Source organism: Cololabis saira, chromosome 17 (assembly GCF_033807715.1).
Source record: "Cololabis saira isolate AMF1-May2022 chromosome 17, fColSai1.1, whole genome shotgun sequence".
NCBI lineage: Eukaryota > Metazoa > Chordata > Actinopteri > Beloniformes > Belonidae > Cololabis > Cololabis saira.
In genome coordinates this window covers 33,044,760-33,053,389 of record NC_084603.1, presented here as the reverse complement: position 1 = coordinate 33,053,389, position 8,630 = coordinate 33,044,760, and positions in this window count along the sequence as shown.

The following is an 8,630-nucleotide window of genomic DNA, read 5'->3' as shown; positions in this document are numbered from 1 at the left end:
GCTGTTGTTACTCTCATCAGCCGTTTCCTTATTATATTTAGAAAAAACTCCCCTGGTGGTCTGTACTCAGGTTACGTGATCAACAAACCCCTCCCACGACCACAACACCGCATTAGTTCTGTTCACATTAGACCTGACCAGCGGTTTAGTGAACCCTCGGAAGCGAGTTATTGGCTCAGCACCGGTCAATGTAAAAAGGAAAGGCGACACGCTAGATCCGAGTGTCAAATACTGATACTGCCAATGTAAAATGGGTTAAAGTTAGCTTTGGCTATCAGCTCCTTCAGCGGGATCCACCTGGAATATCTCCAGACCTGGCGGTAGACATTTGCAGTAGGATACAACATTTTTAGCTTTTTATGTTAACGCAATGGCAAAAAAAAAGGGTTAATGTGTCGTTTAACCCATGCTGGTTTACTACAAATCGGTGGCTGCTTTGCGATAGAGTGACAATTACAGATGAGGAAATAATAGTGGCTAGCCATTTGCTGAGCCGACTGTCATTCATTTATTTTAAAAATAAATGTAATGCTTTGTAACAATTCACCTGGCATGGTATGAAAAAATTCACCCCCCTCAGAGTTGTTACGGACTTGAACGATTGAAACCAATACTGTTTTTCTAACTAGGCTGCAAATATATTTGTTTCTGCTCTAAAGTTGGACATTTTAATATGGGAGTCAACAGAGATTGACTCGCTTTTGGAGCCGGTCTCTCGTGGTCAGCCGAGGAACTGCAACAAATCGGAGTTTCACCTGAGCCTCAGTCCAGAAGTTTGATTGGTTGGCTCTTGGATAAAAACGTGTGTACAATAAAAAGAGATCTGAGACTCAAGATTCCCCAACCATGGTTAGTAGCATCACCTTATACATCAGGGTTCATAATGCCATGCTAAGGCCCTCACAGACAATATTTAAAGCAATAGGCTAAGCATTTCCACTTTACAAAATATGAGTCTTGTATAAATGTTCCGCAGCACTAAATCATCCACTTGAGCTGACTCTGGGATCAAGTGTCACAGTCAGCCACTTACAAGAGAAACTGTACACAACCCAGTCTCACAGCAACGTGTGATACAGTCAGGGCATTTAATCTAGTGGACTGCAACCAAATAGATTAAATGTCCTGAGCCAAATTGTACTTTGAGAAATTATAGGCAAACAAAACATCTCCACTGAGGAAGAAAGACATACAGGAGAACAGTTAAGACAATGATCACCTTGACAAGCCAATACGATAAAGCCGTAGTTAGAAAAGGACAATTAACATAAACATCCTGGCATTAACACTCTGGAGGATCTGGGAAAAAAAAAATCTTTAAGGCTCTGCTGAATCTCCCTCTATACTTTGCATCTCCTTCCAGAAGTTTGTGCTACTTCTTGCATCCATTAATCTTTCTCTCCTCAATGCTCCTGCTCTTTGCTCTAATTTTCCAATTTTGTCATCTTCCAGGCATTTCTACAAACTGGTATTTGCTATCTTTTCTGTGCCCCCCTGCTGCTTGTGTTTGGGGGTTATTTGGAGCTTTTTCTGTAAACTCTGTAACATCCTCATGTTTTCAATAACAACATCTTCAGCTACCTTAATGGGGTGGCCAAACCAGTTGTTTTTCCAATCTGATCATTCAAGTATGATCGTGATTGTTTGGAGAGTCCTGTGATATACAATATCAGGCTGAAGGAAAAAATAAAAACACAACATTTACACCAGAGAAAGTGCCTGAGGCTTTGCAGTGTTTCGACACAATGATTACAAACCAACAGATCCTGCGTGAAACAGACGTTATCAAGGGTTTTCTGTGGGTGTGGAGCACTAATTTGCTGCCCACTTTGGGGTTTTTTTTTCAGGATAACATCCCCTTGAGGAGAATCGGACAACTTTCTTCCAAAATTTATGAAATTTGTTTGCTTTTCTGAGTTGAAGTAATTTATGTGGGTGAGGAGGGTGGGGGGGGGGTAAAAACAACAGGAGACTCAGTGAATAAGTCAGAGAAATAAGAGGTTTTAGTTCCCAAAAGATCCAAACGCTCATAACTCAGTCCAGTGTGTCAGGAGGTTCCCCACTTTTACTCCTGGCACAACAGTTGACATTGACAAATGGTTTAGCTTTCCAGCCCCCCCGACCCCCACCCCTCACTCCCTTTATATTTTACTGAACCAAAGAAACACTTCTCATCACTACGTGTGAAGATTACGTCACAAACACACAAATGGATACAAAGGATTACTGGACTTTTTGGGTTTCTAATTATATATCAACAGTTTAAAACATATGGTTGCATGTTAGAGACATGTGAAAATTAAGGCTAATAATTTGTTGTTAAAACCTGCTTTTGCCTGCAGTGATGTCTAGATAAGGTTTTTAAACATGGTTATTAAACTGTATTTATGTATTTATGTACCACTCTTCTAACCAGTCAAAGGGAATTTCTACTTTATACTACAAGCCACATTCACATACAGTATTTTGTAGTCTCTACAAATAGTTTTTAAATGTCCATGCCATGCTTTCTTACTGCCTTTCTCACTAAAATACACAGTCATGGGATTTTTCCTCAATGTACAACTTTATTTGTATACATGTGCAACTGAAGTCATGGGATTTTATCTCGAGCACCCGGGATGTTATAAATGTCTCCTTCAGGTTTTTGTCTTTTTTCACAACAGTTTGAAAAATATATATTTGCTTCAGTTGTGTTTTCCTACGAATGTTTCGCCTGACTCCCATCTCCATGTTACAGTCAAGTGTGCGTCTTGCCCTCTATTTTGTTTTATGTGCCTGCAATGTTGCTTTTACATAAAACATTGACATTTTGCTTTTAATGTTTTGTTTTGACAGTAGTTGCAGAGTTATGATTGTGTGCTTTTATACAGCCTCCCACATTTTCCCTACTGATGTATAATATAAACTCAATACATTTTATATGAAATGAAAGTAAAAGGTCTCTTATAGCAACTAAAAGCCTACATGGTACTGTGAGTCAAATCATATAAAGTATGGTTGGTTTAAGTCGTGTTACTGCGTACCCGTAAATCTAAATGCATCTGGGCGTAAGGTCTTACAGCTGTGATCATGTGATGTTTCATAAAAGCAAACTCTTCATGAAGTTGAGTGTAAACTTTGATAAATGCTCCCAATATGTTAAACAACTTCTCCCTGTAAGCTGGTAGAGTTGAACCTGTTTTGAGTTTGTTTTGCAGGTTACGTTGTTGAGCTCCTACCTTTTATATGTTCAGACCATGTGGTTGATTGTGAGATTGTTGCAGTTCCACTCATGTGTAACTTATCTGGTGATGTGGGGACTGTCGTGTTCTTCACGTGTGGTCATGAACTTATTGTTGACGTCACATTTCCTCATATTCTGCTCTTCACCGCATCACCAGTGAGTGTCGCCAACAGACAAAACCTCAGAAATGTGCGTACGCCTTGACATGTGCGTGAAGGACCGCAACTTTCCACGTTATAGTCACTTTTTGAACATCCGACCATGAGCGTAGAAACGCACGTTTTCTGTGCGCAGCACTCTTTGTACATGAGCTCCCAGTTCTCCAGCACTCGATGAAAAAGGAACGATGTTTGCCAGTTTGCCATTTGAAAAGGGCACTCTTGCATCTAAACACAAACAGCCAATGCAACTAGTATGAACAAGCACAGCATCACTGCTGCCAAATGGGTTTTAAATCTTTTATCTGTACCATTTTCACCTTAAATGACTCGCATGTATAATCAATATCTGAGAATAGATCCAGGCATCTTTCTAAAATTTCTGTCTTCCCTTTTGATCTTCTGAAATGCCAAAGAGATTTAACAGCCTTGTTCATATATATACATATATATATATATTGCTTCTCTGATGCACTCATAACTGCTTCCAAACATTACAATCGCACTTGCAAACAGCTCACAAACTTGACCTTTTGTTCACTAACAGGTTGAATGGAATAGAGTAACAAATCAAAGGCGGCGTTTCAGAGTTTGGCATATTGACAGCTTCCCAGCAGGTAGAAAATTCTGCTCAATAAACCATCTCCTTCCAGAACAGAAATCCATTTGGCTCAGACCTCCCCAGTCTCACAATACATCAGCCAACGGCAAGAACAAAAACAGAGGCAGGGTGAAGGATGTCCAGGAGGTATAAAACTCTAACCTGCATCTGACATAATTTGAAACGTAAAAGAAGAAAGTTTGAAGTAGCAGTTTAACTAAATATTTTATAGGCATGCGTACGCAAACCCAATGCCAAAAAAGCTGGGAGGTTGTGTTAGATGGAAATAAAACCAAATTTAGTTCCTAGTAGACCATAATCAACATATCAGATGATTAAACCTAATTATTTGTCAAATGTTCAGATTGTGTCAGTTAATCGTACAGCCTTTTTTGAGATGTGTTGCTGCCATCAAATCCATGTTGTGTCAACATGTCTTAGTTTTAACATCTGACATGTTGTTTCTGTTCTATTGGGAATATTTGGGTTTTTGACATTTTGAAAATCATTTCATTTTGGTTTTATTTGCATTTTACACATCATCCAAACAGCATCCTCTGAAGGGTAGAATTGACAAATATTTTAATGCTGCTATAATGTTTATAATGTTTTCATTAAAACAAACACACACACATATCCATAACCTTTTTATACATATTACCTTTTTAACAAAATACTAAAATTACAAGATCAGGGTTAAAGTATTTTGTTTAAGTAAAAAGTATTCTCTTTTTTTCACAGGGAAATACACTTCTGCTCCATGGTAGTGTGTCATGCAAACACTTTTTTGTTTTTTCACATGTGACCAGTCCTTAAAATAGGCTCGGGCCCTGCTGGTGGTGTGCATCCCTTATGGAATACGTCCCACTTTCCAGGTAGAAAGGGGAACTGTGGGGCACAAAGGTGACAGAGAGGAGGACACCTGCCACAGGAGCATATGGGAAAACCAGGTTGTGATGAGATGGAAGGTGACAGGCAAAGAGATCCCTGGAGATCCAGCAGAGACGGGGTCGCGTTAGAAATGAGGACTCATCTGCGAGCAGGAAGAAAAAACCCTCAGAGTCAGCTGAGCTGGCAAACGATGATTTCCACATAATAAGCTTTTGGTTTAATTTCTGTGAACATATCAGCTTTTGAGTAAAACAGCAATGACTTGCTTGTAAAACACTTGCTACTCACACGTTGGCCACCCCGGATCACAAGCAGCAAAATGATGCTCTGAAAAGCTGTTCAGTACATATGAGGATAAATATACCAAATAATTACCTGAAAAGACTTCTCGAGCAACCAGAAAAACAAAAGTTAGGAATTGCTGTAATGCAACACAATAAAATGAAATGTGCGGACCTATTTTGAAGCAAGAGACACACTTTAAGTAGGACAGAATGCAGTATTTGTCCATTTAAATATAATCAGATATAATCAAGAACTTGTTTCCCCACAATCAGTAAAATGCTTCTTTCAGAGCCAAATTCTTCCAAAACAGCAGGGTTACCTTTGAGTCTGAGGCACACAGGCAAACAGAAATCAGCCAGCCACCAGCAGCACTACGTCCCATTCACTTCCCTGCTGTCTGCATGCAGCCTCCCACCTTCTACTTTTAATTTTATACACAGTACCTATGTGTGAATTAATGAGTCTGAAATTCATCTTCACATTAATCTTAACTGAGCATGAAATCAAACGTATTGTTAAAATCTATAATGCAATCTCACCATTACAGTCAACAGGATTGATTCCTGTTCCAGAGTCTGTTACATCTGATGGAAGAAACGTACCAGAGACTGTTCTGCTGGTTAAAACACAAATCAGGGCCAAATTGTTCTTTGAATCACTCACAAGTCCAAAGTCCAGACTTCATCTTGAACCTGTGGTCGTATCGTTTTAAGACTTGGTGAGAACCAAATTACTCTTTTCTTTCCTTGCACTGATTCCTTAAACCTTGGACTTGAACGAGGCAGAACTTTTTTATCCATCAAGTGTGAAGTCGAGGAGGAATAGTGCTCCCATAAAAGAGCAAATAACATTCCTTCCTACCTATCCAGTGTTATGGCAGGTGGTCTAATCACACATGCATGACAGACTTTTATCAAGCTGAAGGCAAACGACCTCCATCAAATATCCTTCCACTTCCCACAAACAGGAGATTAAAACCAACATTGACCTGGTTTTCACTAAAATGAATTGTGTCTTATATGTTTCATTTGTTGTCGTGTCAGTTGCTGCTGAGGTCAAGGGTCATATATCAACCAATGACAATATTCTATGTATGTCTGTACCCAAAAGCATTTTTAGGGCCCGAGCACTTACAGTGCGAAGGCCCTATTGTATCTGTAGGAATTCTTTCTTTCTTTCTTTTTATTTTTATTCTTCTGACGAAAGGAGGGCCTTTTTGCCCCCTAAACGTGCCCAAAAAGTCACCAAATTTTGCACCCAAGCCAGGCCTGGCGAAAAATTTGATATTTCATGGTTTGCATTAATGGGCGTGGCAAAATGGCTCAACAGCGCCCCCTTGAAAACTTTGTGCCTCAAGCCCCACAATACGGTTAGACGTACATGCACGAAAATCGCTACACACCTGCATCATGTTGCAACTTAAAGAAAAGTCTCTTGGCGTCATACCCGAAACCGAACAGGATGTCGGCCATTTTGAATTAATCGTGTCATTTTGGCGAAATTTATGCCATTCCTTCGGCAGTTAATACGGCCTGAACCGTAACGTGAACCCAGGTGTGTTATACATCAAAATGTGCGTCTCCATCCTGCGACAACACGCATTACTTTTCTCTTTGTGTTACCGTGGCGACGCTAGACGCCAAAAAGCGTGCCTCCCCTTCATCTGATTGGTCCATATTTGATAGTTCTCCAAAAGTCACCAAATTTTGCATGCAAGCCAGACTTGGCGATAAATTTGATATTTCATGGTTTGCATTAATGGGCGTGGCCTAACGGCTCAACAGCGCCCCCTAGAATACTTTTCTCTGCCATAACTTTTGAAAGGTTTGACATAATGAGTCGTGGGTGGTGTCATGGGACTCTGTATTGAGTCCTTGACCATAATTGGTGAAAATTAGCCCTGCCCCTTCTTCTGATTGGTTGTCCCTATTTTCTGCTATAACATTTGAATGGTTTGACATAGAGAGTCGTGGGTGGTGTCATGGGACTCTGTAATGAGTCCTTGACCTTCATTGACCTGAATTAGCCACGCCCCTTCTTCTGATTGGTTTACCTTTTTTCTGCTATAACTTTTGAATGGTTTGACATAATGTCGTGGGTGGTGTCGTTTCTGATATGCTTATGGGGGGCAGTGGCCATGAGTGCGAGGGCCCGTTCATCGCTGCTTGCAGCTTTAATTATTCTTATAGTCACACAAATAATCTACCTTCAAGTTTGCAAAGCAGGTCAAAACTCGTACAGCACTGAAATCAAGAAGTAACTGTTATGCCTGGAAGTGTTGAAATGTACTCTCTCCCCGCCTGGCGCGGGATAAATTTTGCAGCATTGAAAGATTTATTCTGGACTTCACTGCACTTCATTTCCACGGCATAATCTAACCCAGTTGTAGCCTCCCAACACGGTTGAGTAAGTGGATGTTCGCATGGCATTACCACAGTGAGATCTTAGGAGGAGGTTAGTCCGCGCTGTCAGCCCGTTTGATATGCAACGAGGAGAGCTGTTATCCCGTACAGCATATCTCAGATCATTAGTCGACACTTCTGTCTATTTCTTATTCACCGGCTTATTGAGTGTCTGTGGAACTGTGGCAGCATTTTTTTTTCCTACTTTTACCAGCGTGGATACGTGGGTGTGTGCTCCAATTATAGGAAAAGACAAGTTTGTACTTTCACTGACAGATGACTGATTTGCATTGAGAGTCCTGTATGAAACTGGTTAAATATAACCGCTAAAAAGATGATTGCTGGCTTTTTTTCCCTTTTCCTTGTATTTATATAATCCAACACACCTTCCAAATGCCACATCAAAATACATGGCTTTTCAAACTTCAATAAAGGTCTTATATTTAATTTGAACACAAGCTGTTGAAGCTTCCACATTTACATAAACTCACAGTTGCTTGCAAAGCTGTCACAAAGTTCTGATTCATGCTTCTAGGACACCACTCTTGCATCATCTCTCTTTAAACTCTGAATGTCTAGTTTATTTGCTGATTTAAAGATGGATGAGAAGTTATTTTTTATTCTTGTATTCAAAAGAGGAAACACACAATGACGGGTGGGGCAGCATGTAACTGCTGCAATAGCAGGTTTCAGCCCGGAGAATTGATTTGGTCCTGAACTGACATGAATAAAAATAAATAGCAGCCTAGAATCCATTTGTGCTCATGTAAAATGCATGTGGTTTACGCTTAATGAGCTACAACCACCAGAATAGTACTTTAATGTTTAATTAGGATTACATTTAGATCATGGTGGGGATTAGGGTGTGACACTGAGAAGTGTGGATGAAGATTAGGGTTGGTGGCTGTGGGAATTACTGTAATCAATGGCGATCGCAACAAGTATAATGAGAAAGTCTTGCGTGTGCATGCTGGTATAAATATAGATCAGCGGTTATTGACCCTGGCTGCCAGGACTCAGAGCCCTGAGGGTTTTCCTCCTAGTGATCTAATGAGGGAATATTTTAC